Source organism: Nycticebus coucang, chromosome 10 (genome assembly GCF_027406575.1).
Source record: "Nycticebus coucang isolate mNycCou1 chromosome 10, mNycCou1.pri, whole genome shotgun sequence".
Classification (NCBI taxonomy): domain Eukaryota; kingdom Metazoa; phylum Chordata; class Mammalia; order Primates; family Lorisidae; genus Nycticebus; species Nycticebus coucang.
In genome coordinates, this window is record NC_069789.1 from 44,766,598 (window position 1) to 44,779,210 (window position 12,613).

At 41.7% G+C, this 12,613-nt stretch overlaps 1 protein-coding gene across 8 annotated transcripts in view; it reads left to right on the top strand.

Annotated features, from left to right (window-relative positions):
* Positions 1-12,613, top strand: part of ESRRG (estrogen related receptor gamma) — a 660,395-nt gene that overhangs the window by 341,649 nt on the left and 306,133 nt on the right. The gene's annotated exons all lie outside the window — the stretch shown is intronic.

Consider the following 12,613-nt stretch of genomic DNA (forward strand, 5'->3'; position numbering starts at 1 on the left):
GGCTTTTCCCTGCTACACCTGAATGAGATATTGACGAGACACTGCTACCCGAACGGAGTTGCGAAACTGTATAAATAAATAAATAAATAAATCAAATTGTCATGGGGCTGACAGACTAATTTTGAAAACGCTACTTACACTTCCAGTGAGCAAGCAGAGCAAGGAAAGAACTGCTTGCTTGGTGCGAGATGGTTTGCCATGTGGTTGTTTAAATCCTTTTTTTTTTTTTTTTTTCCATACTGTCTTAAAATTGTGGATTAGGAATGAAATGGTGGGTGGAGGGAGAGGGGGACTGGCAGATTATTAACCTGTATAGGACCTGTTTTTGGCCAGTTACTTGTTTAATTGAAATGGATGTTACCCTGTTATCTACTTAACAAAAGCTCTCCAGAACAATACCCCGTGAAATAAAGTTACAAGGCTTTAGAGTGGGAGGGGGTGAACTCTGACAAAGGTGGCTTCTGCTGAGAAAAAAAACAAGGATCAGAGAAAAATTAGGGATGAGCAGGAAAAAAGACCTAACGTAGGAATAGTTTTAAGTAGGAATGGCTGGCAGAGCTATTAATCACACTGAGTGCTCAGAGCTATGGGGATTGTGTGAGGATAGTTAAGACCAAAACACAGGGGCTCCACAGAAAGCTCTGAGGACACACCAAAAGCCCCCAACCAAATGGAAAGAGGAGGACCTGTTAGAATGAGCTGGAAAATAAGCCTGGAAGAATTGAGGAATTTGGGCAAATATTTTCATTCTTTGGGGTTTACTGTAGAAATATTTGGTTGTGGTTGTGGCAGTTCATATTCTCATTCCTAAATAAAAGAGTAGATTGTATGGATGGCCCTCGATTGGTTAGTCAGGAGCATTTGATGAAAGGGAGTTGGGGGTGGTTCACAAGAATCTGAACACTCTAGCACGCTTTGTTACAAGAAACAATTAATTGGAGGTTTCCTTGGAAAAATCAGAACTTCCTGTCTGAAGATTTTGTAACTTCTTCTAAAATCGATTCCATACTCTCTGTTTTGCATGTGTTCCTTTAGTACATAATTTCTCGTGGATGTTATGTACTTCCTTCTAATTGTGACTATGTTGAAAGGGGTTGATGCTCCCTGCATGGCTACCCCATGTTCCTACCAGAGGAAGCTGGACTCTGGGCTAATGCGATTGGAGTGGTGGAATGCGGCCCTTCATGCTCATTTTTCGCTCACTACTGTAAGCACAAACCTCCTGGCTGATGTCCCAGAATCTGGACTTGGACAGCTCAGGCAAAGAAGACAACCCCACAGCAAAAAAATAAAATCACCTGGGTACAACAACAGCATGGCACAGGGCATTGAGAGCATGCCCTCGGGATAAAGGAGGTCACTTTTCACTTCACTGTTGCTTTACCTCTCTTCAGGTTGGTTTTATAATCTGTGAGTGGAGATAGTAATATCTGCCTCATAGGTTTGCTGAGAAAATGAAGTGAACGTGAAGCTCCCGGCCCAGAGCTTAGCGCCTAAGAGCTTCGTGGTGGCCATATTGAGAAGTGTGGCCTGTTTCTCTGTGGCAGTAAAGGATGGGCATAAACATTTGAAATTGTCTTGTAATCTAATCAGGATTAATGGACGTCTGGTGCTTGTGGTCACTCAGGCCCTATACTTAGAAGGGGCTTGCCCTTGGTTTAATTCTCTGCTGTTACCATTTTGAAATTTTTAATGATTTCTGAAAAGGGGGCCCCATTTTTATTGTATTGGGCCCCACAAATTATATAGTTGGTTCTGAATACAGTAATTTGATTTACCTACACATTTTTATTTCTTTTCAACGACAACTTCTGTTGGATATTTTGAGCTAGTTTTTGGCATGATCAGGGACAGAGTTACCACTCCATTAATTCTCTCTTTTTTTGACTTTCCTGGCCGCCACATTCCTTCCTTCCAATAATACCCAGTTTGCTCCAACCACACTGTTACCCTCCCCCTTCCTTTGCCCCTGTGGCCCATTCCCTTGTAAGATTTACATTGCTATTTCTTCCTGCCTCTGGTAAGTGGGCATAATTTCCCCACTTCCCCAAACAGAAAGAAAGGACTCCTGGAGGGGGGCTTGTTAAGTTGGGATGGCGATTACCAAAAAGACAAAAGAGAAAAGAAGTATTGGCAAGGGTGTGGAGAAAAAGGAATGCTTGTGCCTTCTCAGTGGAATATAGATTGGCACAGCCAGTGTAGAAAACAGTATGGAGTTTCCTAAAGAAATGAAAAATAGAATTACCATGTGACCAGCAGTTCCTCTTCTGAAGCTTTTCTTAAAAAGTCACATACCTTGTAGGTGTCCTCACAGCCATTAACTGTATTCCTAGTCTGATTCTTCTCCAGTCAGGGCACTGGACACAATGCTCTATTGTTTTTTTTCCCCCGAACCTGTTGCATCTCACCATTCTGACACATAGTCAGTATTTAGAGTTTGTTGACTAACTCAATAAACAAACTGCCAGGTGTACAACTGGCTCATTTTTGTCTCACCTTCTTATAAAAATTTTCTCTGCTTTCCTTTGACAGAGTATTTTTGAGTTCTGAGATGCTTTAAATGTATGCAAAAATCACCAGATGAAAAATCAGGATTACAAAGTAGAAATCAGCTCCTAACTATCAAGAATTGGTAACTCCCACAACTCAATAACAGAAAAACAAATTGCCAATTTTTATAAAGACAGCAAAGACCCGAATAGACATTTCTCTAGAGAAGACACAAAAATAGCCAACAAGTATATGGAAATGTGCTGGACATCACTGATCATCAGGGAAATGTAAATCCAAACCACACTGAGATATCATCTCACACTGGTTAGTGGTTACCAAAAAGACGAGAGATGATAAGTGTTAGCCAAAGTGGAATATCATTCAACCTTAAAACGGAGATCTTAGTGCAACAACATGGGTGAACCTGCAGGAGACTATACTAAGTGAAAAAAGGACACAGAAGGAAACTTTTTTGAAAAAGTCAAATGCAGAGTGACAGAGAATAAAACAGGTGCAAGGGCTGAGGAATGGTAGGAAATGGAGAGATGTCAGTCAAAGGATATAAACTAGTAGATACATAACCATGTCTGGCCGAGCACACTCAGCTACTCCAGAGGCACCTGAGCCCAAGCGTTTGAGTCCATCCTGGGCAATAAGCAAGACCCCATCTCTTAAAAAAAAAAAAGAATAAATGAATTTTGTTTTAAAAAGCAGCAGTTATGTAGGATGAAAAAGTCTAGAGATCTAAATAGTTAATAATACTGTAGATGGGGATTTTGCTAAAAATAGTAGAAGTTAGATGCTCTTACCACACACACGAAAATAGATAACTGTGTGCAATGATGGATATTTTAATTTGCTCGACTATGGTAACCATTTCACTGTATGTATATCAAAACATATATGTGTATATATAAACATTTTAAAAATAATTGACGCAAAATTAGATGGATATCATTGTATATACTCAGTAAAAGTAAAAGGTTCTTATAATTCTTATTCCATCTGTCAATATGTTTTAGAACTTTAAAGTCTTATCCCGAGGTCTGAAAGCATGTTTCTTTAGCAGGGTTTTACAAATTCATGGGCTTATAAGTTTTTAACATGTGGATCCACAAGACCATAGAGACTTCATATAGGGATGAATTTGGTGGTGGGCAGAGATGTGAATTAGTAAACTCTGGGAAATGGAATGCTAAATTTTATAAGCATATGCAGTTTTCTGCAGAGAAAGTCCCTAGCTTTCATCAGATCCTCAAAGGAGCCTCTGGCCCAAAAGTAATTAAAGACCCCTGCTTTGGTATTTCAATTTGAGAAAATGATGTTTCTTTCTTATTAATATAGAATACTATATTCGATAACTTATCATTATTAAAGGGATGCTTTCATGACTTTTAACAGCCCCCCTACCCCCCAGATAACCTTATTTATCAACTGTATATTGAGAAAAGGTATTTTTTTTTAATGGTCTTCGGTTTTGGTTGAAATTTTTATGTTTGCTTTTCAAAGTTATTCGCATTTTTCTTCCTTTTTCTCTCCAGCCTGTGTTCTTACTGCTTTTGCTAAGTTTTCAGGGTACAGAGGTGCACCCTGGAAGGGTAATTTGAGAAAGCCCGGTACCATTGGCTACTGAGCAGTGCATTTGTTTTGTTGTTCTGGTTTGTTTTTAGAATTCATATCACTGATGTGCTTGGGGCATTGGTGACAATATGTTAATGGTTTCCTGACTGGGCAGACATCTGTGTTGAGAGGTGTTAAGTTTTTGGTAAAATCATCTGTTTTCTTAGTTCAAATTTACCTGCAAGGTTAGTCCCTTTAAAACTGAATTTTTGCTCTACTTTTCTCACCATTAGCAACTTTGGTTTCTTTTCTTTGTTTTCGTGTAATTTCATTTGAAAGTGCTGAGATTCCTTTTCCCCTCCCCCTAATAAGTTAGAATATTTTACTTACACATAAATATGGGGTGTTTGGGGGGGAAGGAGAGAGAATCCCTCTCCTAGAGAATATTGCATGGATCTTAGGTCACATAATAGGGTCCATGATAATTCCAAGTTACTGACAAGTGAAATATTTGCAGTTATTGTTACAGATAAATTCGCTAGCTTAGCGGAAGTGCCTGGGTGTTCCTGTTTGCTTCCTCTGTTCCGGTGTACATAGAGGATGTAAGCTGGCCAGGGGTTGGGGAAGCAGAATTCAAAATTTCATCTTCTTGATTGAGATTTCGCAAACCCTTCATGGATATGAAAACCTCGTTGTGATAGTATCTCCCAGTGTTCTTACCTGTTTCTGTCTTTATATATTCCTCATTCCTTCTCCTGTAAAGTACTTTTCCATCTATCTAGAGCAGTGATTTCCAACTGGTGTGCCATGAGAGGATCTTAAGTGTGCCTACAACATTTTTAAAGAGTTAATGAAATTATTTTTGAAAGAGGTTCAAAGCACAGTTTTTTCTTTTCTCTCTCTCTTTTTTATTTTTGCAGTTTTTGGCCGGGGTTGGGTTTGAACCTACCACCTTTGGCATATGGGACCGGCACTCTACCCCTTTGAGCCACAGGCACCACCCTCCTCTCTCTCTCTCTCTCTCTCTCTTTTTTTTATCAATATAATTTAAGCATGCTGTGAAAGTTTAACTCAAGGTTTCAGTGTGCCGTGAGATTAAAAAGGTTAAAAAACCCTGATCTGGAGTCTGAACTGAGAAACCATTCCTAATGTCTACAATCTTGTATTCAGTCTTCTTGTGCATGGAAGAAAATTTGTCTCCCTTAAGTTTTAACCTCATGAGGACAAGAACTTGCCTTATGGAAGTGCCAAATGCATCCTCGATGCTTTTAACCCCTCACTGATGCAGTGATGGTAATGGCTCCTTCTATCCCCACAAATCAAGTTAGATATTTAACCTGTGATTGGGGAAGTGGTGTGTTGGATATTTAAAGCCTGCTGGGGTAGACATTTTTCCTGAAATATTTTTTAAACATGGCAGAAAAAGCAAGCGCCATGTGCAATGGATAGAAATGTTCGACCACATTCTGCTGGTCCTAAATGTGAAATGTTTGAGAATGGAAAATCAGTTTCATGTTTATTAGAATTCTTTAGTCAGGAGAACACCCCCACCTGCCTGCCTTTGTCAATGTTTTGGGATGTGAATTGCAATGGGATAGGTTAAGTAAGATCAAGTAACATTTATTAAATGAACTCTTTGGGTCTTGGAAATGATATAATCAAGCCTTTCATTTTGTCAGTGAGGGGTTTATCTTCCAGCTGATTTAGATATCTATCCTTGGTCCTTTAACTGGTATTGTTAATAGCAATTGTATGAGTCAGACACTTGTTTAAATCCTTTCATATATTAACTCATTATCTCACAACAGTTCCATAGGCATGTATATTATTATTATCCCCTTTTACAGATGGAAAAACCGAGTACAGGCGGCGCCTGTGGCTCAAAAGGGTAGGGTGCCGGCCCCATATGCCAGAGGTGGCGGGTTCAAACCCAGCCCTGGCCAAAAACTGCAAAAAAAAAAACAAAACCGAGTACAAAGAGGTCCGATCACCCGCTGAGATCACGTGTTTCTGTCTCTGGTACTTGCCTTTTTTCCCATCTTCTCTATCCCTACTTCAGGGATACCAAGCTACCTATCTGGGCTTCTGCCGAGACCTCCTAACTAGCTGCTGTTCTGCATTCATTCTTACTGCCTAGAAAGCCTCTGCCCTTGGCAGATTTGACAATCTGTTTTAAACTCCCGTCTGTTGCAGGGTTCTCGAAGGCAGCCCCCCTGCTTTCCGGAGACCTCTCTCCCCACTCTCCCTGCAGCGCTCGCCCCAGACTCTCTCCCAGATCAGGGCCTTTGCTCAGACTGGCTTCCACCCCGAAGGTCTCTTTCTTGTATTTCTTTCCACAGACTTACGTCTAACTACTACTGAGATCGTAACTGAAAAGTCACCTCCTCCGGGCAGCCTTCTCTAACTCCCCAGCTAAGTCATTTCCGTTGTTCCAACCTTAGAACCCTCAGGGACTGTTTGCTTTGCTCCCTTTGTGTCGCTCAGGTTAATACAATCCCTAGTTCACAGCAGACCGGAAGTGTTGGTTGTGAGGAAAGGACCAAAGAAGGAAGCCCTAAGTTCCCAGGGATCATTTAACCTCTCTCTTGGCTCAATCAAAAGAATCGGGTTTTGTTACAGTATCAGATTTGGAGCCTAACTATACTGCTTACTTTGAGGAACAAGGACAAAACAGAGGCAAAAGCGATGCTGAGGGCTGGGTGTGGTGGCTCACACCTGCAATCCTAGCAATCTGGGAGTGCGGGGGAATTGCTTGGGCTCAGAAGTTTTAGACTAGCTGAGCAAGAGGGAGACCCGATCTCTACTAAAAAGGAAAAAAACTAGCTGGGCATGGTGCACGTGCCTATAGTCCCAGCTACTTGGGAGGCTGAAGCAAGAGGATCCGTTAAACCTAGGAGTGTGAGGTTGCTATGAGCTGTGATGATGCCATGGCACTCTAGACGGGGCGACAGAGTAAGACTTGGTCTGGGGGGTGGCGGGTGAGGGGAAGTGATGCTGAGAATAATTCAAAAAGAGCTCTGTAAATACTCTGCCCTAAATGAGATGGAGCATTCCTTCCTCCTCCCTACGTGTGCACTGTAACTTCTTTCCCAAAGGTACAGCGTGGAAGAAGGGGTGGGAATGAGTGACTTTACAGTGGAGAAACTCACTACCCGAGTCAGGTGATCAAAGTCAGCATCCCCAGGGACCAGGCAGGTGCACAGTATGGACTTCCGAGATGGTTTGATGCCAACAGCACCCTGCCTCTGTGGTCCTCCTCCCCAAAACCCGTAACTCTAATCACGTGAAAAACATCAGCCGGATCCCAGCTGAGGAATTCTACAAAAGACACGACCAGTACTCATCACAACTGTCAGGGGTGTGCAACGCGGGGCCCCCAGATGCAGATTACGTGAGGCCTGTTTTGTTTATCTGTGGCGATGGATATTGTGAAAATTATGCACAGTCCCTGTTTTTGCTCACCAGCTTTTGTTAGTGTTTGTATATTTAATGTGTGGCCTGAGACAACTCTTATTTTTCCAATATGTGGCGGAAAGAAAAAAAAAAGGTTAGACACACCTGGTAGGTCGTGGAAAACAAGGAAAACCAGAGGCACCATTGCAGTCAGGAGGAGCCTCCGGATACATGGCATCAGGGAAATGTGCTGTCATGGACGAGACCCAGGACAGAGGTAGCTAAAAGTAATGTGCTGTCATGGATGGGTCCAGGAACAGAAAGAGAATTAGAGGCAAAATATGAGGAAATCTGAGTGAAGTGTGAAGTCTAGTTAATAATAATGTATCAGTGTTGGTTCATTAGTTGTGACAGTTGTATCACACTAATAATACGTTACCAGCAGGAGAAGTTGAGTGTGGGGTATATGGTAACTCTGTACTGTCTTCAAAACTTTTCTGTAAATCTAAAACGATTCTAAAATTAAAGGTCTTTTTTTTTTTTTTTAAGTGATGATGAGGTTTTGAGCTTGGGTGGCACTCTTGGGAAACAGCATCAAAACTTGTTTGAGATTGGCTCGGCGCCCGTGGCTCAGTGGTTAGGGTGCTGGCTAACATACACCCGGGCTGATGGGTTCAAACCCAGCCCAGGTTTACCAAACAACAATGACAACTGCAACAACAACAACAACAAAATAGCCGGGCATTGTGGTGGGCACCTGAAGTCCCAGCTACTCAGGAGGCTGAGGTAAGAGAATCGCTTAAGCCCAAGAGTTTGAGGTTGCTGTGAGCTGTGACACCATGGCACTCTACCTAGGGTGACATTGTGAGACTCTGTCTCAAAAACCAGAAAAAACAAACAAAAAACTTGTTTGAGATTGTCTTTGAGCATTAGGAAATGTGGAGGGAGCTGGTGGTAGAATCAGACGCTGGGGTGAGGGGCATGCCAGAAGCCAAGGAAGAGGAGCTTCCTCAGGAAGGCAGGTGAGGGGAGAAGGAAGAAAATTAGACTGAAGCTAGAAGAGACACGGGAGGCCAGGGAAGGATGTTTTCAAGATTTGGGAACCTGCGCATTTATCCATAACCTAGTAGAAAAAATTGCTCAAATGCTTGTTCCAGTCATATCTGAGTGAAGCACTAGAAAGGTGATTAGATGCACGAACAGGGATTGGGAAGAGGTTGGCTTTACTTGAATTTACGTGGTTTCATAGGGAGATGGTTATTGTTGCAGTTGAGGGATATGAAAATATTGATATTTGTGTCTTTTCTCTAGAACCTTCTGTTTTCCTGGAATAAGAGCCTCCCATGTCCTGCCTTAGGGATACACAATTGCCTGAGGGTGCCTGGGAGCCCAGTGGGGAATGGAGATGTGCAGACTTCCCTAAAATGCTGTCACCCCTGCCTTACCCAATACCTGATAGACAATGCCTTTGGTTCCTGAGCTTTCAGGGAGAAGAATCCTGCTTCTTGTTTATGGTTTATTTCCTCCGTATCTCCTTTCTTCTTCTCTCTCTCTTTCTTTTTTTCTTTTTTTGGCAAGGTCTCTGTCACCTGAGCTAAAGTGTAGTGGCATGATCACAGCTCACTGTAACCTCCCACTTCTGGGCTCAAGTGATCCTCCTGCCTCAGCCTCCCAAGTAGCTAGGGCTACAGGTGTGTGCCTCCACCCCCAGCTGATTTTTCTATTTTTTGTAGAGATGGGCTCTCACTCTTCCTAAGGCTGATCTTAAACTGCTGACCTCAAGCAGTCCTGCTTTGGCCTCCCAAAGCAGTAGAATTACAGGCTTGAGCCACCGCACCCAGCCCCTGTATACCTCTTGACTAGTTACTGCTCTGCACTCTGCTTCACAACTTCAGATACCATAGTTTGCGGTTCCATATGTCTCCCATTTTCATCAAAGATAGAGAATATGTATCTGTTGCTCCTTCTTGTTTTGCAGATAGTCCCTGAGGTGAAAGAAACATCACAGTATTCACCTTCTTAAAATAATTCCAGGATGCAACATTTAAAATTGCCTGCATTTTCCTATATATGTGTTTTCATATGTTTATATATATACAAATATACATTAAAATTTAATGTATTCCTTAAATTATTTGTTTATTTTAATGAAAAAACAGATGCACTTTAAGAAACCTACTATCAATTTATTTTTCCAATGAGTCTGCTTAGTTGAAGGCTTAGTCCTTAGAGCGTATTGCTTTATGCCTTTGGGGCATCACTCACATTTTTGAGAAGAAGTCTTTGTCAAGTGAGGCAAGAATCAAAGCTTGTTTTCTGGAATGGAAGTTAACTGAACCTGAGGCCCTTTCTTGTACCAAGCCATTCAGCTCTTTCCTCTTTTAATATTTTGGCGAATATTTTAGATGACAAGAAAAAAATTAGTTCTGGCTCTTGCCTTCTCGAGTTGTATCCAGTTGTCAGCTAATTTAGGGCGGAGTGAAGAAAGACAGGTTTTCCTCAGTCTTTGCTCTCTCTGAAGAGGAGGAGGCTAGAGATTGTCCTGGGTTCGTCGTCCCCGAAGACACAGCTTGTACAATCTAGAGAAATGATTTCCTAGTGAAAAGTTGTCCTTTCATTTGTGCGACTTGATCTTCCCTTTGGTAAGACTTCAACTGTGCTGAACAAAATCTTTGCTTTACTTCTCTCTCTGCAGTGAACCCTTTTCACTCACACTCTGGAGTGATGACTAATAACTTTCTCCCAGAGGAGATCACTGTCTAGGAAAGGGGCTGAGTCAGTGGGAATAAAAGGGACGTTGCCCTGTTAGTAAATGTCAGCTCAAACAAGCACATGTCCTAAGAGATTGCAGAATGGATGCATCTCTATTTCTTTACATGGTAATGGGATTATTTCATTCCTTTATGTAACCTGCCCTTTTGTAGGAACCTATTAGAATATGAGAGCTGGTAGATCTGGGGGGATGCATGTAGTATGCACTATTTATTAGCTCTAACTCCTGGAACTGCAAAACTGTATTAACAGTTCCCACTTACAGAAACTGAGAAGGCATTTGGTCCCTGATTCTCCCCAGGATGTTTAAGTCTCCAAGGGATGTATGCCTTTAGGAATGCTTTCCCCAAGTCTTACTGGGCATAACACCTCTGTTCCCCAAACTTAAGACCCACAGGAGTTTACTTCTTTTACACTTACGTCAGCCTGTAGTCTTTCCCATCATGCTGTCCTGTCTCAGCTCCGAAGCCAAGTTTTAGTTTGTAATCATGAATGCTTATAAGGCACGAGTCCAAGGCTTCCTAAATTGCTCCCTGAGCCTCATTGTAAATTTATATTGAACTCTTAATGGTGGGAGCATTAAAAAATTGGACCTTCTGACAGGTGATCTCATTTCAGAATTTTTTTTCTCTTCTACATTCTCTGGGTTAAACCACATTATTTAAAAAAAAAAAAAAAAATCTTTAGTTAAGCCAGAAGTCTGGAAGTGTAATTGTCATTGAATTTACTTTAATGATAAAAACAGGAAGGAAATGTTCATTCATTCAGAAAATGGTTATTGGATCTTCTCTGTCCTTAGGCGCTCTGCTCAGCCTGAAGATGAGTAAGCTGTGGCTCCTGTTCTAAAGACGCTGAAAAATTAGAAGAAAAGCAAAAGGAAACAAAACCAAAAGCCTGTAGCACCTTTTGGTCTATATTATGTCACATAACAAATTCTCTGATAATTTAACAGTTTTAAAACAACAAGTACTAATAATCTCCCATAGTTTATGGGAGTGACTTAGTAGGGTGGTTCTAAATGTGTTTGTGAAGGTGAGAAGGTCCATGACCCCAATGTATTGATCACGAGAGGTATGTGTCTGAGAAATTAAATGGACAGCTCACAGGTCATCATTTCAAAGATCAGATCTTTCCCCAGATGTATTGTGCTTTGAGATACACAGTCAACGGTTACACTGCTTACTCTTTAAGAATGCTTTGGACTGCAAGTAACAGATGTGCCAGTGACCCTTGATTTTAAAAACGAGCAGTTAACTGTGCCATGTCGCAAAAAGCTTAGAGATAAGTATTTCCAGTTTTGCTCAACTGTTCACGGTCTGTCGTGAAGTTGTAGTCAAGACGTCTGGGACTGCAGTTATCTAAAGGCAGGGCAGGGCGAGGGGATGTGCTTCTGAGCTCCCTCACGTGTCTGCTGCCAGAGGTCTCAGTTCCGTGCCACTCACAGCTCTCCATATTTGTGCTCAAAACCAGTAGCTGGCTTCCCTCAAAGTGAATGATCTGAAAGAGAGAGAGGCCAACACGGACAGCGCAGTGCTGTTTTGATCTAATCTCAGAGGTGACGTACCATCGTTCCGCCTGTTCTGTCGGTCACGCAGTCCAGTCCTGCACCTACCCAAAGATACGAATTCTAGGATGGGGAATAACTGCGAGAAATCTTGGAGGCTCACTCCCACGTTCTTCTATCCAAATACTGCCTTGCACAGATTTTAAGATTAGCTGTGAAGAAGTATGATCAGAAATATCCAGGTTTTAGCCAACACCATGGGAACAAAAGGGCTGTAAAATTTTGGCGGGCTGGTGGACATAGAGGTTAAATATGGATGAACCCAAAGAATTGGGAGCCTTATGTATCTGTCTAAGAGATTTCTCATCTAGAAATTCTAAATTCTAATCTTCTGGCATGATTCTGATTTTGCAAAGAAAAGGATTTAAGGTTACTGATCATATTCCTGTGTGCATCCGACGAGGAGCAATTCTCTTTCACTGGGGGATCGTGATGCCTTATGAAAATTGAAATGGAACAGCATGAAAGGCTGATGTGAATGAGTCCGCTCCGTGGCTCCTATGGTATAGCATCAAAATCAACTGTAGCAAAGCAATTTTTCTGCATGTGCCACTATGTTTAATACAAGGTTTGTTGACAGATAATCTGAGAAAAAAAATTGTCAGTGCACTTGCAAAATTATTTCAGATTTGGGCTGAAGAGGCGTTGAGTCTACTGCACCGTTCTCTCCTTAATGACTGTATTATGTAGTCCATTGAATAGCATTTATTCAGTTTGAGAAAATGGACCAGAACTCTGCATGCAGTTTTCCTAATGCCCGCACCCCACCTTTATTTCAGATATGTAAAAGATGCGTAAGCAGATTCCACTCTTGCCTCCCCTTTCTCCTGA